Below are 26,902 nucleotides of genomic sequence, written 5' to 3' on the forward strand. Positions count from 1 at the left end.
ATTTTTACTATTTAATGTGAAGATGCAGGTCTTTTCCTGTATCTCATACATTTGTAGCCACTACATGCCAGGTGTGGATGCTGGTCCCTTCATTTAGCTTCTGTGTGGAATCCTCACAAATCTAGGAGGGAGCTGGTGTTACTCTGCACTTTTTGATGAAGAAACAAGGTATAAAGAAAAAAATTACTTTTCATTTTTACATAGTTAATAAGCGGTTGTGCTGGAATTTGAAACTGGTTCTTATGTATGTGATCAGGAGCGGAAGGTATTTCAGCTACAGTATGCAAGTGCAAATGCATATTATTATTTTTTGCTGCTTTTATAAACCCGGAAGCATCAAGATCACTGGTAAATGTCTAAACGCGGTCATTTACTTTACTTTCAAGTAGTTCACCGTTGAAGTCAAAATATATCGATAACATGGTCTCTTGCAAATTTTTTAGTTCATAATTGATTTCAAATATAATCATTGTACTTTAATATACCCTAACTCTTTAAATTGCTTTCTTTTATAACTACTACTTTTCACTAAAATGAATGTGACTATATGCATTACATTAAAAAACACAAAAATAATAGTACCAAACATTTACATAATACATATTAAAGTTAAATATAATTTCATAAATATCAGGGTTGCTGAATACTTTTTATTTTCACTCAATGGTGTAACACTTTCTGTTCAATTCCTGAAATTTTTTTTTTTTTAAAGACTTTATTTATTTGTCAGAAAGAGAGAGGGAGAGCACAAGCAGGGGGAGCGGCAAGCAGAGGGAGCGGCAAGCAGAGGGAAAAGCAGACTCCCCATCGAGCAAGGAGCCTGATTTGGGACTCGATCCCAGGACTCTGGGATCATGACCTGAGCCGAAGGCAGACGCTTAACCAACTGAGCGTCCCTAATTCCTGCAATTTCTACCAGACTTTTAAATTAATGTTTTTCTCACAGTTCATATTTTCTCAATTAAAAACAAATTATCAACAACCACAAAAAGAAACACTTTCTTGCCAATTTCCCCCCTAAACCTATCCCTTCTTCCTCCTATTCCCCTTTCAAGTAAATAATGTCACAGGCATCCTCCACTGCACATGGAAACGTCTTTATTTTAAAATTCCCTACCATTGTATTATGACCCGATTTGCTACATGTCTCTTAGATTCCCATTTGTCAACTCTTGTATTTGATTCTACTATAACATTTAAATTTGGACTCACACAATGTTGCTGACTTTATTCAAAAGCTTCCGAATTGATATACCAGATTTTGGCTTCTCCCCATCACCCCTCCAACCTCTATATCACCAACAGATTTGACTTCCTGAAACATAGGTAGGATTGCATTACTCCTCTGCTTAACACGGTCCAATATTAGGTCTGTTGTCAATAGCATTTTTACATTTAATATGTTCCCCAAGTAGATTTTAAGCTCCCCTGAATAATAATTACATTTCGCTCATATGTGTACTTTCAAAAATGAAAACTGAACTAATGTGCTAAATAATTATAGATTCAATTAATAAAAGAACAAATGAGTGGGCAAATAAACAAAGACTACAAATCAACTTGAGCAGTGTTTTTTAATATGTTAGTCACAATTAGTGGATAGAAGAATCAATCCAGATATTGCCAACTAGTACTTTTTTTAATTAAGCAAAACAGAATAGGAAGATAGTGGAATGAGTCACACTTTGTAAGGAAAAGTATCATTCTGTAAAATCTGGTTACAATTAAGTGTGCACACACGTGTGTATTTACCGGGTCATGATGTAACATATATTCTTAAATCAGGTCGTGATAATAAAGAGCTGAGGTTCCACATCTGGCCTGACAGTGTAAAGAGCTCCGCAGACTCACGTGCCATTGTAAGGGGTAAAAATTACTTAAAAAGACAAACATTTAATGTTTCTGAAAATCGACCTAAAGGAATACTACAAAAGAAGAACATTTATTGAAGAAAAATCTATTAAAACAAGGTAAGAATTATGAGAATCTTTGTATTTGAACCAATATCCATGTCCTCTCTCCCCTGGTCAAGCTCAGTGAGAAGGACACTCCATTCTAGACTGCTACAGGGAAGAAGACAGAGTTCCCTCTCTCCCCAGTTCCTAGTGAAAAGGTTTTCTTCCCAAGAGGGGCAGGATTTCAGCATTTGTCATCCAGGTCACAGGCACCTATAGCTGAGGCTAGGATCTGGGCATGTGTGACCGAGAGGTGGAGGAGGCTCCTTTAACACTCCACTCACTGAACAAAGGCTATATTACCTGAAATGTGAAGTTTCCAACAAAACATAAGTCCATGCAAAGAAAATGGAAAGTGTAACTCACTCACTTGGGGGGGGGGAAGTATGCAATATAAACTATCTGTGAGAGCAACTAGATATTGTATTTAATAAAGACTTGAAAGTAGCCATTATATGTTCGAAGGACTAAAGAAAACTGCAATTACAGAAGTAAAGGAAGGTATGATGACTATGTTTCAATAGAGGAAATAAAGAGATAAAGCAAATAAATTGGAGAACTGAAAAAACAGTAACTAAATAAAAAATTCATTATAGGCATTCAAGAGCAAATTTGAAATTTCAGAAAAGAGAATTAGCAAACACACATGTAGACCAATGGAACAGAATTGAGAGCCCCAAAATATACTTGAGCATATCTGGTTAACCAACATAGGACAAGGGAGCCAAGAATACTCTATGGGTAAAGGACAGTCTTTTAAATAAATGGTGCTGGGAAAACTGGATAGTCACATGGAAAAGAATGACATTGGATCTCTATCTTATAACACTCACAAAAATTAACTCTAACTGAATTAAAGACTTAAACATAAAACCTGAAACCCTAAGAGTCCTAACAGAAAATACAAGGAAAAAGTTTCTGGATACTGGTCTTGGTAATGATTGTTTGGATATGACATCTAAAGCATAAGCAACAAAAGCAAAAAATCTACCAGAGGGTCTATGTCAAACTATAATGCTTCTGCACAGCAAAAGAAAGAATCAACAAAATAAAAAGGAAACCTACAGACTGGGAAAAAATATTTGCAAACTGTATACCTGATAGGGAATGAATATCCAAAGTAGGTAAGGAAAACCTACAACACATATAAAAAAAATAGCAATCCAATTAAAAAAACAGGCAGAAGGGTCGCCTAAGTGTCTCAGTCGTTTGGTTAAGTATCTGACTCTTGATTTCTGCTCAGGTCATGATCTCAGGGTTGTGAGATGGAGCCCCATGCCGGGCTCCACGCTCTGCTTGGAGCCTGCTTAAGATTCTCTCTCCTCTCCCTCTCCCTCTGTACCTAACCCCGACCCCCCCAACTCATGCATGCTAGCTAGCTCTTTCTTTCTAAAACAACAACAACAGCAACAACCATGCAAAAGCCCTGAATGGGCATTTTTCCCAAGGAAGGCATAGAGATGGCCAAAGGGTACATAAGAAGATGCTCAACATCATTCATCATCAGGGAATTGCAAAGCAATGCCACCATGAAGTATCACCTCACACCAGTCAGAATGGCTGTCATCAAGAAGGCAAGAGATAAGTGTTGGTCAAGGGCCAGAATGTGTGCTAGATCCACAAGCTGCTATTGCTTCACATACACTGTGCAAGTAACATGGATGCGAATGTTTAAAGGCTGCTTCAGTGCTCTCCTGGCCTCCTGAGCCTGACATTTGCTTATTCCAGTCAATTACTGTAAGAGAGAACCAACTAGAAATATAACTTCATTCTAACAGAAAATAAAATTTTAAAAGAATTTTAAACTGTAACTTTATCACTTGTATCATGTGTTTAAGAGCCCATTTAATCGGGGGGCTATATTAAATACAAATTCTACTACAGATGTATCAACAAACAGTGTCGTGTTTAAGCTGTCACTTTAAATTTCTCTTAACTAAGAGGCAAAAATCAGGCAGAGTCCTTGAACTTCTTTTGCATGTCTTCCAACTGCATAGTTCTGGGCTTATGGTAGCATATGTGCAATCACATTTTTTGCTTGTTGGTTATTTAAAAGCTTTGGTCTGATAGTGTCACTGAGCACACCTTTCCAAGTGTACTTGAACTACATTTGCCTTATTATTCATTATGTAGTGGCTAAGTAACCATTTAGAGAAGAATACCCAACAGTGGAAATCTAATTTTAACATGCATTACTGATTTGTATTAGGTTTTGATCAAATGCAACTCTGGTCTCTATTAACTCAATGGTTTAAAAGTGGCCTGATTTCCTTAGTTTGCTAATTTTTATTTCCTTGAACTGTTTATGACTGAACATGACTTCAGCTGATTTGCTCTTTGTACTTGCTATCTTGTCATTAAAGAAAAAAAAAATAAGGCTGAAAACCATGAGCTATTAATTCAAATGTGAAGTGTTGACAACGGTAGGGGCCCAGGGCAAGGTGGGCTACTTTGGCAGAAAGATTATTTTGAGTTAAAAGTAATCAAGGGGCACCTGGGTGGCTCAGTTGGTTGGGCGACTGCCTTGGGCTCAGGTCATGATCCCAGGGTCCTGGGATGGAGCCCCACGTCTGGCTCCCTGCTCAGTGGGAAGCCTGCTTCTCCCTCTCCCTCTGAACTTGTGCTCACTCTCTCTCTGTCAAATAAATAAATAAAATCTTCAAAACAAAACAAAACAAAACCCACCTGTTAATGGTCTTTCTCCCCTTTGTGTCCTCAGTCCCCTATCCCTCTCCTTAGCGCCTGTGAGCTTCATGTTGCCTCACTGTCTTTGCAACTTCTGTCTGTGTGAATTCCCCCATGCATGCCTATTAATTTGATTAAATTTGATTTTCTCCTGTGACTCTGTCTTGTGTCCATTTGATGCTAAGTCCAGCCAGAAGAAGCATAGGTCAGAGGAAGATCTTCCTCCCTGAAACTATCTGAGCATCCAAGGCAAAATGAAGATGCTTTTGGCCTGACTTTAGTAGCGTTAAGATACACAGGAATTTTGAGAATGATTGCTACTCTTACTATTTACACAGCTTGTAACTTTGGGTGATTTTTATATGTATACATAACTTTAGAACTACTTTCTCATACTTGCATCAAAGTACACCAGTCAGTAATAATGTCAACATCACATCAAAGAGTAGAGATGGAAGGCTTTCTTCATGATTGGTTAATATATTTTGCTACTCCATGGCTCTTTTCCTCATTGATGGAGATGGCACGATATAAAAATAAGAACCATTAATAAACTTCATATTTGACAGGTTGATCAAAATATTTAACATAATCCATTGATTACAGCTTCTTTAGGATTCATATACTTAAAGGCAAATGCTATAAAAATCTATATAGATTCTAATGGTTGGATCATTAAAGATAATGTTTTGCTGACAATGGTAAGTAATGTACATTTGCCTCTAATGGGATTAGACCTGAACAACAGTAGTAACTTTCAAATTAGGCATACTATTACAACAGAGTGGTAAGAGACCATTTTCTATTTTCATTTAGCTTTCCCTGCCGAGAAAAAAGTTATATATAGTTCAGGAAAAAAAAAAAAAAATATATATATATGAACACTATAGTTAACCACTCACAGGTTGGGCTGTCTTGACTTCTCATTGTATGTGTACTGGGTCATGTCACCCTTTCCCATAATCTTAACAGAACTGAATAAAAATCATAATATGACTTGTCTTTAAACCCTAGATAAAATAAATGTTTATATGACTGAATAAAACAAACCCTACAAACTGGATCAGTAACCACATTTACGTCATTTAACTTAAACGTTTGTTGCTTTTTCTGGCAACCAACTTTAAGCTCTGTGATAAAAAGCTGTATGGAGAAAGTGTACAAATTCTGTAGCTAATTTAGGTATAACTGATGCATATATAATTCTTTGAAAATATTTCATTTTAAACTGCATATTTCTAATGTGTCATAAGACTATTGCACTAAATTAATTTTAGTAAGAATTTTTATAGTTAACCTTACATATTTTAAGAAATTTGAATTTGGTCCCATATTAAAATTTTCTACATTGACAATTTTGTTTCTGTTGAAACAAAAAATCTGTTGATTTGAAATCTGAAATTTGAAATTGAAAATCTGTTACCTAGATTCCATAATTAACATTTACCATAGTTGCTTATCACATTCATCTATCCACTAATCCATTTTATTTTTAAATGTACTGTAAGATGCAGAGAGCAGAAAAACTCACCCCTAACATTCAATTTGAATCCCTTGTACTCTGCTAAAGTCAAGTCAAGTCCCCTTTGCCGGCACAGGGATATGCAGTTGATATTCAATGGGGAATCAAGCAGTTTGTGCTGTAGGCTAGGTCTCAGCAAACCACAACCCATGTGTTAAATCTGGACTGCTACCTGTGTTACTAAATTTCTTTTGGAATTTAGCCACCCCTATTTACCTACTGACTTATTGTTTATAGCTGCTCTTGTACCTCAAGGATAGAGTTGTAGCAAAATCCATGCAGCTCACAAAGCCTAAAATATTATCTGGCCCTTTTACAGAGTTTGCTCACCCCTATTTTGCTGAACTCTATCTCCGAGTGCCCCTGTGAACTACAGCTGATATATATATATATATATATATATATATTTTACCAAATTAGAATTTAGATTTCCTCATGTTCAAAACATAGAATGGATGTACTGATGTGAGACTATAACTCTCTACATTTTTTTTTTTTGATTCATCATCCCTATATTTCTTCCTCTTGCTCTTCCCATTAGTGACTCTTTGGACTTCCTTTGCCCCATTTCATGTTTATGGGTAGAGCTGCTTATCCTGGAATTAATTCAACATAGATCCTGGCATACAAACTGAATTTCAAGTTTAATTAAAATATTCTCTGAAACTTCAGGTCAGTTTATCCTTTTCATGAACAAAGACATTCTTCATAGGCACATCTGTAGTCTCTCTCAATTTAATGCTAGAATTCTGACCTATGCACAGTAAAGAGTACTGTCACTCTCGCCATGTTAACTACTGTGCAATTATGGAGAAAAGTCAGAACTGTTATATAAGCATACTCACAAATCATCTCTCCCAATTAACATGTTTCTGGAACACCTCTTAGTGCTTAGTATCAAATTTGTAGAACTCTCAATGTAACATTTTTTGGCAAATTTTTATATTTCTATCCCTAAGACTCAATACATTTAGTAAAAAGGGGGTGCTCAAGTCTTGAATAATATGCAAAAGGCATTCTATATTGCAATGAAGAGGGGCACCTGGGTGGCTCAGTCTGTTCAGCATCCACCTTCGCCTCAGGTCATGATCCCAGGGTCCTGGGATGGAGCCCCATGTCGGGCTCCAGCGGGGAGCCTGCTTCTCCCTCTCCCTCTTCCCCTCCCCACCCCACTTGTGCTCTCTCTCTCTCAAATAAATAAAATATTCTAAAATATTGCAATGAAGAGGATCTGTCCCTTAAATACTCATGGTATTAAGAGTGGAATCACAGTCTCAAACTCAATGTGATCCATTCCCTATCATTCATTTGCTCTGACAGAATTTCCACAGAACCTGTCACATTTAGATGTTTTTGCTTGACTGAACAAAACTGTATATAAGGAAGGAAAGGGAGAGAGACATTACAATGGAAGAGAAGAAAATACTATTTATATGTCAACTGTTCACCATATTTACTGTACTAGTCGATGATTACAAAAAAACTGAGAATCTGACATAGCAATATAATTATGTATCCAGCTCAGTATGGTTTCATTACATTTTCTAAAACTGAGTTTTGGTTAGATGTGAAACACTGTATTTTGCCCATTTAAAATGACTGGAGGTCTAAATAAATAAGTAAATAAATAAAATCTTCGGAGGCCAGCCGAGTTGGTCTGTATATCCCACTGATTACAGCTAAAAACTTTTTCAAGAAAAAGCAACCACTTGAAGAATCTCAGGTGTAAAGTAGAGCAGGTAGATTGAGGATGAAAATGAAAACCTGAATGGAAATTTTTTCTCACCACTTTGCCCTAAAGGAGATTTCAGTCACATGGAACTGCACAACAGTGTAAAAGGCTAGAACTACAAGAGAATTTCATTTTCCAGTCAGAGAAGTCCACAAAAGGGGGGGGGGGGGGGGGTAGCTTAGAGTTGGAGTATGTAGGAGAAGTTCCAGAGAAGAATCTGGAAAAGAGCAATTCTTAAATCCACAGATGAAGCAACATAAATTCCAGGCTCGTTCTTAAGCTATTAATGAGCAGAACAAACCCAAAGAAGTATAGCAAAGGCTTCAAGAAGTTTCCTGTATCAACAACTGCTTAAGTATTAGACTAGCCTCTGAGTAGCCAATATGGCAGACCCAAAAAGCATAAAAGAGTTTGGAAAACTTAACTGATACGGGGACCACCACACACAGAAGGTGACACAGAACTTGCATTCTGAAACTAACTGGGTTGATTTCCAACTGAAAACACAGAAAAGCCACATTCTTCAAAAATTATTATCAAGTCACAGAATCTCACAGCATAGTATTAACAATATCCAAGACACGGTCCAAATTTACATGGTGTTATGAGGTGTAGGAGTCTCAGGAATACGTCCTCGAGACTGAGAAAGCACTTTAAGACTGAAAAATGAAGTAAGCCGCTCCGTACCATTTACAGAGTTTCATTCAGGGTAACTTACTGATGGGGATATCAGGGCAGAAGGATGTCCCAGGTGGTAGGTAGCTATGTGCTACCCCTATTCTCAAGTCCAGACCTTGATCTCCAGCTTTTATAGAGTGATGAGCATGGTGGTGAGGTCATAGTGATTGAGCTGGCCCTTAGATCTTATCAGTATTTACCTCCCATCCTCATGCCTTTAAGTATGCCTATAATAATGTGACTGCTTCGGACAAGGAGGATAAATCATCACAAGTTAACATAACATCATCTATGTAACGATGAAGCACCATCTCCTCTGGTAATACCCACTTTTCCAAATCTGTAGCTACCATCCCGTGACCAATGGTGGGACTATAAAAATACCCTTGGGGCAACGCCTGAGAGACCTATGGTTTGCCACTCCATGTGAAGGCAAATTGGTCTTGGGATTCACATCCTAACAGAATGCTATAAAAAATGTTAGATAGGTCCAGTATATAATGATGTCTTAATAGATGCCATGATTTTTTCCAACAATAAGACTATACTGGGCACCGTGGCATGGATGGGCTGAGTAACTTTATAGAGTTCCCTATAATCTATTGTCATTGGCCAGGTCCCATTACATTTCTTTATAGTCCAAACTGGACTACTGAAGGAGCTCTGAGCAGGCACAGTTACCCCTGCCTTTTCTAATTCTCCAAAGGTGGCAATAATCTTGTTATGCCCAACAGGTAGCTTACCTTGTTTTAGGGTTATTACTCTCCAGGGAACCAGGAGCTGTATAGGTTCCCACTTTGTGTGACCGCAATGATGAGTTCCACTACTCAGGTACACAACCTGAATTCACCTGTTGTTGTAGTTAGATGCAGATCCTATAAAATATAAAGGCCCAAAATATATTCAGGAATGGGGAAAAATGCAGGGAGGGAGCCTGCTGATCTGTAGTTTGTCTGACTTTGATAATTTGTCCCCCATAAGCATCAGTAGTGTTTATTTCTCCCCAGAATTTCAAGTGGTTTCCATAGGAAGCATGTGTTCAGTGTCTAGTACAGCTAGTACAGTCTGTTAGTGCGAGACCCAATAAATGGTTAATTCAACAAGGGGCCTCTGTTTGCCCCCTATTACGTGCACTAAAGTGCAATGCTGGCCTAACACCTACTCTCTAAGGAGTAAGGGGGCATATCCACCCCTGAAATTCCTCCAATAGCAGAGGGGCACTCGGTGACATACTTAGCTTGAGCCTTCCTTTGAGGGAGTGAACTGCTTTCCCTTCGGCAACACTTTCCTAGCAAGACCAAATTGGGTTGTTTGTCTATATTTTCTCTCAGGTCCCCGTTAGTAGTATTCGATCTTGCCACAACTGTTTATGAGAGACCTTGATAGGCCCCCTTTCTGCCATTTTACTGTCAGTAGGCTCCCTTGTTTTTCCACCCATCTATTCCCTACGACAGATTCGGTCTCACTTGAGTCAGCCACCATGGCTGCTACGGTAGCACTGGGCCAGTTGGCCAGAGGAGCCAGGACAAATGCTAAAGCCCCATACCATGCCCCTGGGGCCCACTGCAAGATGCAGTCTTTCATGCCAGAGAAAGAGAATTCTTAGTCTGGGCTTCCCAAATGCTGAGCACAAATGGCCTTCATTCCCAGTCCACATGTAATCTCCTACAGTTTTTCCATAGGAAAACTGGCCTGCCCAGAGGTCCAGTGCAGTGGAAGGGAGGAAGCATCCCCCTGCCAGACCAGATTAGCCTAATGCTAACATTTATCCAATCAAAATAGCCAAGTACCAGGGACGCTCACCCTTGCCTGTGGCACAGAAGCCCTGCTGCAAGGCACATCAAGCAGTGACTGAGGCCATCTTTGACATCTCAAACTCATTTAACAGAACACCATCTCCCCCCACCATCCCACAGTCACAATACCCAAGCTGCCACTCCTTCTAGGCCCCTTTGCTCAAAGCGGCTGGTTAGTTCCACCAATTCAGTGGCAGAATCCTCCCTCATAATCATTTTCTGACCAGTGGGAACCCCTTCTCTATCATCCACAGGCTCACACGTGGTCTGGGTCTTCGTCCGAACTAAAGGGCATGCCTGTAAGTAAGTCATTTTCCTCCCCCCGGGACAATGTCTTCTCCATCAGAGGAGGCACCATCCCAGGGATCCCATGCCCCAGGGGCCCATCTCCTTTGAAATAGAACAGCTCTCACATCCACAATCTGTAGGTTTTCCTCCTGCTATTGGATTCTCCTGGACACAGTGTTTACGTCAGAGGACCATTACGCTCCCACAATCCCCTCTCCCAATCCAACGCTTCTGGAGTCCACTCCAATGCTCTCCCCGTTCACAACTCCCCTTCCAGTGTCTTGCAGTGCACAGATCAATGGACAAGCCACCACAACAGTTTGTTCACTTTCCCTTCTCCATCTCCCTTTCCCCCCAGTTTCACATGGAATATCTAACGATATCTTGGGTGTTTTCAGGTTGTCCCTGTACTTGCGCACTGGTCTGAAACACTCAAAAAACCTTGCCAACTCCGCATGTGTTGGGAGCTGGCCAGCTTGGGATTTCCCCCACAACAACCAGCCTTCCTTCCCCTCCAGGGACAAGGAGCCTTACCCCAGGAGGGCTCCTTTACCCATGCTTGTTTCATTTTCAGTTTCCTTGCTGGCTTGCCAATTGTTAGAAGGTAGAGCAGGGTCAGTAAAATATCCTTCAGACCAAGAAGGCCCTTTGTGACCAAAAATGAAGCAAGCTACTCAGCAAGCCACTCCATACCGTTTACACAGAGTTTTACCCAGGGTAACTTACTGACAAGGGGAATTGGGCAGGCCATCTAACCAAAACACAGGTAATCTCCACCCCTGTTCTCTGCCAAGTGCAGCCCTTAATCCCCAGCTTTTATAGAGTGAAGGGCATGGTGGGGAGGTCACAGGGTAGGTATGTAAAGTTACACCGTCTGTGTGCCAGTTATCTCTACTAGTTATGTAACGCGGAGCCTTCTGTGTGCCACTTTAGGGAAAATCAGAACAAGCCTTACAACATTCTGGGCAGAGCATACATCAACCTCCACGGGGCCTAAAACAAATAGCCCTGAGGGAGGTCACTGCAAGAGCATGAACAAGATGTGGCGTCAGTGCTGTCCGTGCACCTACACTCGGCATGCAAAGAACTAGGAAAATCTGATAAAATTTAAAGGGAAAGACCATCGACAGATGCCAGCTGTGAGATGACACAGACACTGGGATTATCAAAGATTCAAAACAGATTATTATAACCATGTTCATTGTTCCATGAGGTAATGGTGAACATACTTGAGATGAAAATAAAGATATACATTATCAGTAGAAAAATTCAAACTCTAAAAAAGAGTTTCATGGCAATTTTAGAACTGAAAAACATGTGAAATTAAAAAAAAAATCATTGAATGTGCTCAAGAGCAGATAAGAGATAAAGATGACAGAGGAAAGGGAGAATTTAAAGACAATAATAGAAATTATATAACCTGAAGAACAGAAAAGCAATGGGGAAAAAGACAACTCAAGGATCCGTAGAACAATAAAATAATTGTGAATGTGTTTGTGTTGACATTTTTTTTTTTTTAAGATTTTATTGATTTATTTGAGAGAGAGCGAGCAAGCACACGAGTCGGAGGGAGGGGCAGGGGAAGAGGGAGAAGCAGACTCCTCACTGAACAAGGAGCCCTATGCAGGTCTAGATCCCAGACCCTGAGATCATGACCTGAGCCAAAGGCAGATGCTTAACTGACTGAGCCACCGAGGGACCCGTGTTGACATTTCATAGAACACCTGGTTTCAGGGAGTGGCTTACTGCCAAGTAAGCCAACTGAACTAGACTTCTAATTGAGTTTTTTAACCTTTGAAATTATCTTTTTATAAAACTTTTACAAGACTACTATATAATATTGTTCTTTAACAATCTTCACCTCAATTTACCATTCTTTCATTAATGTAGTCATTGATTCGAGAATATTCATTGAGTACATTCTGCCAGAATTAATGTGATGTTATATTACATATATACAGGTATAGCTTGAAAAACAGGGTATGTGATCATCCCTCATTATAGGAAGGACCTTCTGTCAACTTAAAATTGAAAGGAAGCCTGGGGAAATACAGAATTCCCAATAACAAATGTTCAAACTTAGGTTGGCTTTGGCAGCAAGAGTGTAAAAAATATCCAAGTGTCAGGTAACTAGTTGGATCATATAACCATTTGAATAACTCATGTAATTGGAATGAACTTTATACAAATATGTGAGGTCAAATATTTATTTAAATAATTTATTATTGAGGGAGCCAGTACAATGGTGAGATTAATTTAAAAGTGAAATTGAGGAGCTATGCGGAAGTAATATAAAAAGGAATGTATAAAATTGCTAGATTATATACACAATTGGTTATTGACTCACAGGGTTATAACCTGTAACTTCTGGGTTATCCTTTCTACCAAATATTTGCACCTATACCAAATGAAAATCCATAATTTAACATGTAACATCATCATGTCTGGGAACATTAACCAATAGTAAACAGTAACTCAAACACAGTTTACTCTCCTAAATAACCTTCAGGTGGACCTGTGACTCAATGATACTGAAAGGACATTAACCACCCCCGTAACTTTTTTTCTCTATTATTGGATAAACACACACACACACACACACACACACACCACACACACACCAGATAAAATGTATGCCAAATATCTTGCAAACCTTTAAGGCATGAATTGAAGTAAGTAGAAATGTGAAGCTATTTAATTTATATGAAAATGAGGTGTTTATAAACACAAAACCCATATGTGGTAGGCAGAATTCTAATATGGACTCTGCAATTGCCCCTCTCCCCGTGTGTATACATGCTCTGTATAATCCCTTCCTTTTGAGTGTGTGTAGGATTTGTAAATATGATGAGATTTCTCTCCTTGATTACCTGTATCACAAAGGAGAAGAGATTTTGCATATGTAATCAAGGTTCTCAATACACTGTCTTTGAGTTAATCAAAAGTGAGATTATCCTGGCTGAGCTTGACTTAATCAAGAACATCTTTTCAAAGAGGATTCAGGTCTTTCCTGAAGAGAGGCATTCAGAGCAAGAGAGACTCAAATGAGATTCTTCTGCTGGTCTTAAAGAAGCAAATGCCATGTTGTGAGCTGATTATGGAGATGGCCATATGGTAAAGAGCCGAGGGCAATCTCCAGCAGCTGAGAGTGGCCCCCCGGCTGACAGCAAGAAAATGGGGACTCTGTCCTCCAACCACATGGAACCAAATTCTGCCAACAGCTTGAGTAAGTCTGGAAATGGATTCCTCCTTAGTTGTGTTTCCAGATGAGACTGCATTCCTGACAACACTTTGATTTCAGTCTTGTGAAATCCTGAGCGGAGGACCCGGTTAAGATATATCTGTACACCTGACCCACATAAAACTGTGAACTAATATATATATGTTGTTTTAACTGGTAAATTTGTGGTGAGTTGTTACACAGCAATAGAAAACTAATATACAAGCTAATAAATTCTAAGGCTGATGTCTTCTCCATAAAGCCAATTACTTTTATAACTATACCAGGGTAGTGTATTTCAACACATAACAAAATAAATACATTCCAACAAGTGATTTCTTAGCATTTGCAAATATCTGCTAAAATTATGAGTCATCCAGAGCATCAGATTATTCTTTTATTTTGATGTTTTCAATGAATCATACTCTAAATTTAACCCTGGCTTAAATTTTTTTTTTTAAGATTTTATTTATTTATTTAATTGACAGAGAGAGAGAGACAGCAAGAGAGGGAACACAAGCAGGGGGAGTGGGAGAAGGAGAAGCAGGCTTCCCGCTGAGCAGGGAGCCCGATGCGGGGCTTGATCCCAGGACCCTGGGATCATGACCTGAGCTGAAGGCAGACGCTTAACGACTAAGCCACCCAGGTGCCCCATCCCTGGCTTAAACTTTTAACCAAATAATTTTATTCTGACATATAGAAGAAAGAAAAATGTATTTCAGTTTGTACTTGAGTTATGAAGGGAATAAGGTAACTCCTAAGTTTTTTTTTTTTTTTTTTTTAATGACAACTGCTCTGAGTTGAGTTCTGTGGAAAGAAGACCCTGAGATGAAGTTTACCAGGTAGGAGTTTAGTGTGGAGTACCTTTAGACCAACACACATGGAAGGAAAGGGAAGGAAGCAGGATTGGACAGACAGAAGTTAGGCTGCAAAGCAGTCCCAAAGACAGTTTTTTGTTTGTTTGTTTTTTAAGATTGTATTTATTCACTTTCGAGAGAGAGCATGAGCAGGGGGAGGAGCAGAGGGAGAGGGACAAGCAGACTCTGGCTGAGCACAAAGCTGGAGCGGGGCTCGATCCCACAACCCCGAGATCATGACCTGAGATGAAACCAAGAGTCAGATGCTCAACCGACCGAGCCCTCCAGGAGCCCCCCAAAGACACCAAGCCATGAGTATGTATGCTGCTAGAATATACCTTTAGAGTTGTCTAGAGTAGGGCTGATACAGCCAGGAATTTACACACCTGTACTGACCTGATCTTTAATGTAGATCCGTCTGGAAAGGGATGCAACCTTAGAGGATATGGCTCTCTGCAGTTAAGGCAAATCTGTAAGGAACTGACAGGCAAAGGCATGTTTTGCACAGCACTTTCAGCAACTAAGGCATTAAGTCCAACATTGAAGAGGTATCTGGGTGCACATCACAATGTTCCTCACATCTACCCTATTCAGACATAAGCTTCTACTAGTTTTATGTCAGTAACTGTTTCTGAATGTATCCATTACCTCTACCCCCCACAATGTAATTTGTTTTTTTGTTTTGTTTTTTTTTTTTAAAGATTTTATTCATTTATTTGACAGAGAGAGACACAGTGAGAGCGGGAACACAAGCAGGGGGAGTGGGAGAGGGAGAAGCAGGCTCCCCGCCCAGCGGGGAGCCCGATGCGGGGCTTGAACCCAGGACCCTGGGATCATGACCTGAGCCGAAGGCAGACGCTTAACAACTGAGCCACCCAGGCGCCCCCCCACAATGTAATTTGTCAAAAAATACTTTATATGATGTTAGGTTAGGAACTGTATCCTACCCTTTATTCTTATATGCTGATACTGATTTCTGAAATGCGTATCAGAGATATTCCTTATAATAACAGAATGTAGTAGGCCTATTAGAGATAGTATTTATCTTGGGACAAAGAAAATGCCATGCCAAAGATCAATGATTCAACACTTTTAGGTCGGCCTTTTAAATTGCCAATGTCTGGTATCTAGGATCAAAAAAATGTAATCACAAAACTGATTATCTTAGCTTGCACTTCAGAATCCAGAAAGAAAAAAAAAAGTACATGAATTGAGACTGTAGCTATTCATGCCTTTTGACATTTATTTCAAATGTCAAAAATTATCTTTCTTCATATTATCACTGCTTCTACTCATTTCCAGTCAAAATAATCAAGTAAGCAAGGCTATTGATAAATCGGATTTTCAGTGAAATTGATTGTGCAATATGCTTTACATGCATGGCAACTTGGTGAATAGCAGCTGAAAAGCAGATAATCCGTAGAATTTCATGTCAATATTTACACTTTAAAGAGCAGGATCTCAAAATTCCCTGACAGTTTTTCAGACTGTGATTCTTCTTCTGTCTATTAAAATGTATCAGAAGTGGCTTTAGTATCAATGTCACTTTTGAACATCTCAGAAAGTTTTAACTACTGGCATTTTATGCCATTGCCATCTTTTAAATAAGAAATTAGAAAATAAAATTATTGATCTGAATACAAACATAGTGTACCCCTATTATTATGTTCTTTGTCCTTTAAAAATTGGCTTATAATTGTAACTTTGAATCCCCTGTTCCCTATAATGATCTTAATATTCATTGATTTTATCCTTTAAATGTATATATTTATTTAAAAATATGTATGGAAAAACCACCAAGTAAAAAAAAACAAACCCAAATTACCAAGCAAAAATAAACAAACCCACTCACGGGTTCTGGAAACAGTAAAATATCTTTTTATCTTGTTTAGTTTTATTTATTAGCCCATTTTATAACTGACAAGGACTGTTAATATAGGGCTGGCATTTCAGTCCCCTGTTGCATTCTGGCTATTGTTAGTGGTAGCAATATTATTGCTGTGCAAGAGTTTACTCATCTGTGATCGCTAGAGCACCCTATCCCCTTTTTGTCCTCTCTTCATATTCCATCTGCTCATTACCCACATTTGAATCAGTGTTTTGCAGAAGACTTCATTTGTCTCTTCCAAAATAGAGAAACACATTTTACCCCAGCAAATGTCTTGCAAACCTTTTCAGGAAGATTTTTTCTTTTCTTTTTATATCAATGGTATATTGGATCCATACTGAAATCTGACTTTAGGGTTTTTCTGTAATGCCTTCCTCTCCTAGGTGCTAATATCTGCTTTCTTAACTGGTTAGGGTATAACCTTTTGATGTTAGTTACCATTTTAGGAAAAAATATAGTTATGCTTTCCAACTATGATATGCAGAGGAATGTTGCTTTCTTGTCATCACTAAAGCAGCCATTCTAAGAAACTGTTTCCTGTTTCCTAATGATATTTTCCATAGAAATCTTACTCATGCAACCTCTAATGTCCTTGTGTTCACTCCCATTGTTTACAGCAAGTCCAAAGCTCTCTACTGTTTTTCAGAGCCTTCCAAAACTTGACCTCACACTAATTATCCAGCATATTTACCACTCCTCCTCCTCCTTCACATACAGTCTCTGTTGTCAACTGACAAGGTTCTTCCTATTCCTTTACAAAATCAGCATAGTCATTTGTTTTCTATTTCTTTTTTTTTTTAAGATTTATTTATTTAAAAAAAAAAAAGATTTATTTATTTTTGAGAGAGGGAGAGAGAGCCAGGAGGGGCAAAGGGAGAGAGGGAGAGAATCTCAAGCAGACTCCCTGCTGAGCACAGAGCCCATCGCAGGCTCCATCTCACGACCCTGAGATTATGACCTGAGCTGAAATCAAGAGTCAGACACTCAACTGACTGAGCCACCCAGGCGCCCCCATAGTCACTTATTTTCATTCTTGCATTTTTGCTCATGCCTCTCCTCTTTTTCTCCAATTTCCCCTCTGCCTATCCAAAGCCTACTCATTTTTCAAGGCTCCTCTGTGTAATGAAGCCTCTGTTGAATACTCTCATTCTGAAACTTTGACAAAAATCATCTTCTCTGACATTGCATTTGCTATACACTCAGTAACGTATATAGTAATATTTCTATTGTTCAAAACAGTATATGTAACTTCACTTTTGGAACTGACATTCAGAATCAGTTTATGACACACATGAATATATACACACACACACACAGAAATCAAACTGATTATATTATAGTCCTAACTTATTTTTGAAATTACCAAGAGCTTACTTTACTTAAAAATGCCTATAAAATATGAAAACTACTTGCTAAAATTTTTCTAAAGCATTAACTTGCAGTTGGAAAACAGATCTAAAGGCATAGTTCTTATAGTCCTTATGCTATAGATATTTATAGTTTGAGGAGTAATAAAAAAAAACAGTTTCAAATGAGAATATGATAACCAACACTGACAGAGGTACAAATTGCCATTGATAGTGGGGATAGAAATGGAATAGGCTTCCTGGAGGAGATAAAACACAAATTAGACATTGAAGGATAAGAGACTGATAAAAACGGACACGTGTGGGTCAGAAACAGCATACATAGAGGCTGGAAAATTATGCAGTGAGTGTGTCAAAATGTGAATATTTCTCTTTGGGTATCTGTATTTGGGAGCAGGAGACCATTTCGTTCAGTTGCAGGCATATTACGCATAAGCTCAACTGGCAGACTGCAATGTACCTAGGTGATTTTTTTGGTGGTGTTGGCTGCAGGGAGATATTAAAGATGTTTGAACAGGAGAGCATTAATTGCTTATTACAACTGCAACAACAACAAAAGAACAACATGATCTCAAGGTCGTGAGATCCAGCCTTGCATCAGGCTCTGTGTTCAGCAATTTGTGCATGAGGGAAGTTTAACGTGGCTAGGACATGAGGATATTATCAATGTAAGAAAGAGACACCTAATAGAGATAGAGATTTCATCTTATAGGCCATTAGAAGCAATAGAAAATGAGGCATCAACCAGAGGAGAGCCTTGGGAATGAAGAGGCTGTAGTGATAAGGGACACCAAGTGTACACGCAGACTGATGGGAGGAGGGCAGTCAAACCTGTCTCTACATTTTTGAGCCACGTGCATTGTAAAGTGTTGGTACCATTAATAAAGATCAGAAACAGAGAAGCAGGTAATAATTTTGTTTTTGTTTATCTAGAGTATGTTCACTTTATTTCTGGTGAGACATCCAGAAGAATATATCTGGTGGCTTGGGCTCAAACAAGTGACAACTAAAGATTTATATTGGTGTATATATATATGCCTAGATGTGATAGCTTGAATCTTTGTTGTACATGGTATAGGTGAAATTGATAAAAAAAAAAAAAAAAAAAGATGGGGCGCCTGGGTGGCTCAGTCAGTTAAACGGCTGCCTTCGGCTCCGGTCATGATCCCAGAGTCCTGGAATCAAGCCCCAAGTCAGGCTCCCTGCTGAGGGGAGTCTGCTTCTCCCTCCCTCTGCCCATCCCCCCAGCTTGTGCTCTCTCACTCACTGTCTCTCTCTCAAATAAATAAAATCTTACAAAAAAAAAGACATTTTCCAAGGTGCAGGCAACATGTTAACCTACTGTTATACTATTGTTTTAAAAAACCTTATGCAATCCCAAGGCCAAAACACTAGTTCCTCTTGGTTTCCACTTAATTTCTACTCAGATAACTGAATAATTTAGGATCATCACATTCATATACTGGTATTAATTTTGGAATGAGGTAGGTTAGTTTCTGTTGCAGTTGGCAACAGACCCAAATCAGACTGGATTAATTAACAACTGTATTTTTAGCTCACGTTACTGTAAACACAAGAAGCAGTTTAAGCTATGGTTAGATTTAGAATAAAAACAAAGTCATCAAGAATTGAGTTTCTTTTTATCGCTTGCTTGCCATGTGTAAGCTCCATTTGAATGTTACCCACCACTGCCCAGCAGCTCCAGTTTCCTCCTTCCTGGGGCATTTTGCTACACCTATTCCATCCTCTTAGTTTCAAGTAGACAAGTAAAATGTTTTAAGAATGTCAGTGTTGGTGGGGCCCTGGGTGGTTCCATCAGTTAAGCTGGCGGCTCTTGATTTTGGCTCAGGTCATGATTTCAGGGTTTTGGGATGGATCCTGGGCTGGGCTCTGTGCTCAGGGGGGAGTTTGAGATTCTCTCTCCTTCTCCCTCTGCCCCTACCCCCCACCACTAAAATAAATAAATAAATCTTTAAAAAGAAAAGAAAGAATGTAAATGTTGGATATGGTATGGCAAAGTGAGTGTGGCCACAGGAGGAAATGAGAATTCTGAGGCTTGAAAAGAGAAAGCTTATTACACTCACAGATCCCAGAGAGGGTGTCACCGCATGCCATGCAGGGCCACAGAGGAAGCTCCAGGTTTTGGTCAGGTGGCAAAAGACAGGAACAAGAGAAAAGTCAAGGCCAGAGTCTCTGTTGGGGTTTCGGCAGGAAAAGCAAAGCAAGGCAGAGAAAATAGTTTAGGATTGGCTAGTTTGAATAACTATGGCAGGATTTGGGCTGTAAGGGTGATCTCGTTATCTGGTACATGGCTCTGGGATGATTTAGGGCAGAAGAAATATTGGCTTATGTGTGAGAGTCGGATAAGGAGGTGGTTGAGACCACCGGCTCAGGATTATTTGATTTCTACATGGAAGACATGTTCCTGGCTGGAGCACTTTGCTACCTGTAAGAAAGAGCTAGCACTGGGAGGGGAGTTACTCTGGCCAGCAAGATTTCTAAGATGTCAAAACAGGATAAAATACAGAAAGTAAAAAAAAACATTTTACAACAGCAACAACAACAAAAACACGAGTAACACACAAAGAGAACATTTTTTTTTCTAGCATTTCCTACAAAAATCTTAAAAATTGACTTTTTTTTAAAAAAAAACAGATGCCCACTGCTTAAAAAATAACTTTGATCAAGGGACTGTAAGGTACCGCCAACCTAAATAAAAAGATAAACTGAGGCAAGCTCCAATTACCGGAAATTGAGTTTATATGGAAAAAGCCGAAGAGTGCAATCTGGAAACGCGCGAGGTACCGAGCTGCAGGCGAGTTTAATGAGGGCTTGCGGGGGCTGTATTTATGGGCAAGGAGCGCAGAGGCTGGGGGGGTGGAGTTCAGCCAGAGTCCAAGCAGTAAGTTCATTGGCTCGAGGATTAGGGTAGATTCTTGCTGGATGTTCATTGGTCAGGAGCTAAGTCCGGGTCTTCTGTAAATCAGGCGTTCAGGGAAATCAGTCTCTCCGCTCTCAAGTTCTGTTGTTGTGAGGGTGCTCCGTGAGAGTCTCCATTTCGTAGCCCCTGGTTCCAATTTTAGATAGAAATCTTTTCACACTACTTATTTGATTTTTTAAAGAAAGGTTGAACACCAATTAAAAAAATAAATAAATAAAAACAGGAACCGCGGAGTTGGTCAGCATAGCGGCGGCATAGATCGTCCCTCCTTTTTTGTCCGTCGTTATACCAACTAAAATTCGGCATCCACCGGTGAACAAAAGTGCCTCTGGGCAAGTTGTGAGATTTAGAACCATGCAGCAAGGGCCCCGGCGGGTGGGCGGGCGGGATCGTCTCGCCGGCCTGTGCACTGGGTTAGAGGCACAGGGGCCTGGCCATCCCCCCTCTTCTCCCCCCTCCCCCCGGGGACCCGCAAGAGCCTGTGAAGAGCCGGGCGTGCTGACTTGGGACACAGCCATGGAGGACTCAGCCCTCGTGCAAGTCCTGGTCTCCTGAGGACCTGAGGAGAGATTCCCCACTCCGCTGGAGCACAACAAGAACGACTTTGGACGCAGTGAGAGAGGGTAAGAGGCACTTTGTCCTCGCCACCACTCAGGCAGGGCGGCTGGGCGGAGGGGGGAGGGCCCTCTCCGGGTGGGGAAAGGTGCCCGGCTTCCCCAGCCGCGAGCCATGCTGCTGGAGAAACCCGTTTCTCTCCTGCGGCACCCAGAGTGTTGAGGTGGGTCCTCCATGACTGGGACGGGGGTGGGGGTAGGGGATCAGGAAAGAAGCAGGTGAAAAGTATCCGAGAGCGTTAATGGGACATGGTTCCTGCTGATGGTATTCTGGACTCCTGAGGGAAGCCCGACTCTGAGCCTCTTCCTCAATCCCACGTGATTCGTGAGACAAGGGATGGAACCAAGCCCAACGCAGACTGTTTAAAAGCCACAGACTTAATAAGTGGTCCAAAGAGTACTTGTTTCTCCCTTCTGATTCCCTCCCACCCCAAATCTTGCCTATTCATCCTCTATAGAATTATGTGTAACCATCCCTTCCTTTCTAGGCCCATTGCACCTGCCCTGGTCAGACACAGCATGCCTAGATTGCTGTACCTTGTTACCTTACAGTGCATTCAGTTTGTTTTCCTTTCTATCAGTCAGATTCACAGACTTGTGGAGGTTCTCTCATCCCTTGCAGTGGAGATCATCTCTTCCTCAGCTTGAAATCCAAATCATTCAGTCTTCATCCCTTCCATGCACCATCTTATCTCCACAGTTTTGCCCTCATCTGCCTGAAACCCAGAGTTTAGGTCAGAGTGAATCTCTTGCCCGGTACCTTTGCTTGTGCAGTTCTGTTTGCCTAAAGGACACTTCTCTCACACCTGCCTAGCAACATACATTCCATCTTTCAAAACTCTGCTCAAAATCTTCCAGCAGAAAGTTTTTTAGATGTCAGATATTTACCATCTGAATTAACTTCTTCATTCCCAGTTCTTCGTCTCTGTGCTTTATACCACTGTAGTTCTTCTCAACACTATGCCTCATTATTACTTGGGAATGAATGTTTCCCTCACTTTATTTCTGAGCCCTTAGAAGACAGGAAAGTAGTCATTTTTGCATCCGCCACATTACCTAGTGTTGTTCCTTATGCATAGCATTCATTAATTGTCTTTTTATTTGAAGTGGATTTAGCATTTGCATCAAAAGCCCTAAGCGAGTAGGAGATGCAGTCTTGGAATATGTCTCCTTATTAGTAGTTTAGTGCTCTTTCTACCTACCATACAGTTGGGACTAGTAAAGGCGGTTTCCAGGACATTAGCACAGATTTAAATATGTTTATCAAAAGCACCACTCATAATACAGCTAGGGACAATGCCCTGCCTAGTCTGATTCTCTGTCTTACCCCACTTTTCCTCAGTTGGGCTACAAACATAGGATGAATGAAGTGAGCCCGTGAGCCCCCCCCCAGTTCTGCCTCAGTGGTTCAGGCAATTCTCTGAGAATGACCTCTTTTATCCAACTCCCAGCCACTCCCACACTTGTGCATGCAAGGAATTCAAATAGGCACTCTTGTCTGGATTTTCTAATGCCTTTGTTGCTGTCAGCCCTCCTCCTTTCTGTGCTCTGAATAGCCTCTTCCAATTGACACCTTGATAATCCACCTGGCTCTTGATTTTATTTCTCCTTTTGACATCATCCCCCAGTTTTCATTGTTCGTTTATACCACACTGTGGTTTACTCCCAGCACATCCATACTCCTTTAAGAGGAGCAATGACACATTAAGAAGAGGGAGGCATCTAAACTTCTTATCATGCACACAGGGATGATATGATTATTAGAAACCTAGTTAAGAATTATTGATATATCAGAGATGCTTGTTAAGCCAAACAGCATCAGTAGTACCTGTACTTAGCCTTTGTACCCCAAAAGTATTTGTCAGTAGCAACTCTTTGATAGAGAAACTGCTGAGAGAAAAGGATGAACAGTGGTCATTTAATTTTCTGTATAAACATGTGAGAGAAAGATGAAGAAGCCTTGACATCCTTGACTAAAACAGAAACAAGGGGATTGAGACAAAGGGCTGGAAACAAAGTGAAATGCTGGCCTTAATCCAGTGGACTAGAAGGTATGTCCTCAGGGGACACTCTCTCAGTATTTGACATCATTTTCATTTAAAAGGCCTTTTTGTACAGGATTTATGTATGGGTCCAGAGAGAACAGAGTGTGAAAATAAATTGAAGACAAAGAATCAGTTATAAACCATGCAAAGACCCATAGCAAAGTAGAAAATCTCCTGGAGATAAAGTGTTGACATGGAAAAGCACAGCACTATGCTGAACAGAGAAATAATCATTCACGGAGGCAAAGATTTCTGAGGATCATGCAGTGTTGTGGCAGTTTTATTATTCTGCATAGCCTCTGTGCATTCATTTACTCAAAAATTATTTTTTACAATCTTTATGTACCCAGCATGGCACAAGGTATATGGTGTTGGTATACAGAGACAGTTGAAACAAAGTTCTGGCTCATGAACTTGCTGTCTGCTCTGCAAGTGGAAAATGATGATCTTTGCTAATGTGAATGCATGATCTCTTTGCCCACACTTTTGTGATGTAAACCAGTGCAATACCCAATCCCAAAGAGACTTTACAGTTCTCTCCTTATGCATCCAAGTTATGACCTTCGGAACCTTAATTTGGGAAAACTTTTCTCTTCCTATGCAATATCCAGTCTTGCTTTTTACTTGGTGAGACCCTGTGAACTTGTCTCTTGAGTGATATTCCTGGTTCTCCAGACACAGGCCTGCAATAAATTCTGCTTGTTTTTTTTTTTTTTTTAAGATTTTATTTATTTATTTGACAGAGAGAGACACAGCGAGAGAGGGAACACAAGCAGAGGGAGTGGGAGAGGGAGAAGCAGGTCTCCTGCTGAGCAGGGAGCCCGATGCGGGGCTCGATCCCAGGATCCTGGGATCATGACCTGAGCTGAAGGCAGACGCTTAACGAGTGAGCCACCCAGGCGCCCCAAATTCTGCTTGTTTTATCAACACTGGTGGTCTTTGCATTTTGATCTGACAGTAATGAACCTTTCTATGCATACACTAGGGAGTGATTATTATATAGACAAGAAATGATCAATCGGTTTTCAGTTATGTTGCATTGAGGAGAACACAAGACAGTAGGGTAGATTGGTTGTGATGTATATCTTATAAAAGTGATTTGGTAATATACATGGCATTTGTAAGGTATTCATTGAGAAGATGAATGAACAGTACACATTGTTGCTACATATTCAGTATACAATATTTTAAACTTCTTTGCTATTTTCTAAAGGTAATATGCAAGGGTTGTTCTTGAATTCCAGAACAGTCCACTGAGATGACTGATGTGGGGAGATGTGGCCAACTTCAATGTCAATAGCATCTGACAGTAAGGGAGAGAAGTAAATCAGTATCATAATTTTAAAAAGTTGGGAAGTTCTGTTGTACTTGGAGGATGATTTTGGATTCCTCTCTCCACTGGCAGGCATTTGAAGTACAAGCTATTCTAATTAATATTTATTCTCAAATGCACTCCCAAAGTCCTGTTCATTATTAGAACCATTTGTAAATAACTTTCAGTCTGTGTTTGTTTTAGAATATTTGGGCTTTATATTTCCCTAGTTTATAAATTTGATATTTATCTGTCTAAATGACACCCCCAGTGTATTCAGATATCAAGAAATATCTGAATCCTCAGGACTTACAGATTTATGTCAGTCACAAGGCACCAAAGGTGTCAAGAAGACACAGGGGCAAGGTCATAATGTCACATGCTCTCTGCTCTCCCCCCTTATTTGTGGATTATTTTAATATTAGAGGGGATTTGAAATTCGATCCAGAGTTTAAAATTTTCCTTTGGCAGTTTCTCTTTTTTTCAATTTCTTAAAGAAACATTGTTCAGAATGTCTGTCATTATATAGCTATGGTCCTAGTTCTTAACCTGTGGAAAAACATCAACAAATCCTTGAAGATTCTCCAAACACAACCAGTCTCTGTTTTATTTTACTTTAAGAATCCAACGGTGTTGGAAAAGGATTCAGGGAGAGGAAACTGTTGCAAGTTCTTTCCACTATTTCTTAGTCTAGCACTTGTGAATATCAGTGGCTCATAAAACCAAAGGGCATGAAATCATTTCAGAGACTACAGCAGTTACATGGGGAGGAGGAGGAGTAACCAGAAAGAGGTCTAACAATGTCCACAAACTTCTTCCTTATCTCTAGAAGGCAAGGAACATCCTATATGTTGTGTTGACATTTGTAGCTTCATATGGCAAAAGGAGTCTGAAAAAGCAATAAAAAATTTTACTTGGAGTTTCTTATTTGAGGACCACAATTTGCTCATTAGCATGTGAATTTCCCGCAGAATAGAAGATAAGATTTTTCTGGAAGTCTGGAAATTTTACATGAAACTTACACTATCCTTTAAAAAAATACATATGCTGCTTTGATTTTTTTTTTTTTTATGATTTGGAATTTGTAGATTCTTTGAACAGTGGTCAAGTATCTATGAATTCACTCACATGTTTATGCCTTTTACTTAATAAACAGGTGTTAAGTGCTGCTCTGAGCTAGCTGCTGTACCCAACTTTGAGATGTAAAGACAAATGATCCCTGATCAGATCTTTCCTGCAAGTGCCCCCTGACTGGCGGGGAAGACAAGTGTAAACAGTTTTCAGGCCACCTGGAAGGTGCGATGATTGAGACCTTGGTGTGGAAACGCAGAGGTGGGAACCTGGCTGGGGAGCAAGGAAAAGCTTCAAGGAAGACATTAAAATTGACCAGGATATTCATGGAGTTGGAGTCTTCCAAGTATGGAATGGAAGTATGAACTCTCAGACTGGCATACCCAGGAACTAGTAAGCAATGGCTAGAGATCATTGGGTTGAGGAGTGACAGAAAAAAAATGGGAACAAATATAGGTGGGAACAGAGGAGGTTAAGGTAGTTGACATTCTTAGCTCAGGGATAGATATATTCATAATGAATTTAGAATACGGGTTGGATTCTGATATAAATTTTGTGACTTATTGGTAAGTTGTTATGAGTCAAAAGCAAAGCTAAACCTGATAATGCTTATAGGAAGCTTATAAAAGCAGCGGTTCTCAAACTCTAGTATGCATTAGAATTATCGGAGTTGATTGCAAAAAGTACAGTTACAGGGTTCACCTTTATTCTAATTCAGTATATTTGGGGCCGGATGCAAGAATCTACATTTTAACAAGTACTCCAGGTGACTCAGAGATTCACATGTTAAGACAAAATATTGAATAAGAGAAGGGCATGGATACAGCTCTGAAAAACAGAAACATTTAAAGAGCAGTGAGCAGAGAGAAGAGGCAGTGGTGTAAACTGAGAAGAAACTGGTTAGAGTGAGAAATACGTAGATCCTGCTCCT

Source organism: Neomonachus schauinslandi, chromosome X (assembly GCF_002201575.2).
Source record: "Neomonachus schauinslandi chromosome X, ASM220157v2, whole genome shotgun sequence".
NCBI lineage: Eukaryota > Metazoa > Chordata > Mammalia > Carnivora > Phocidae > Neomonachus > Neomonachus schauinslandi.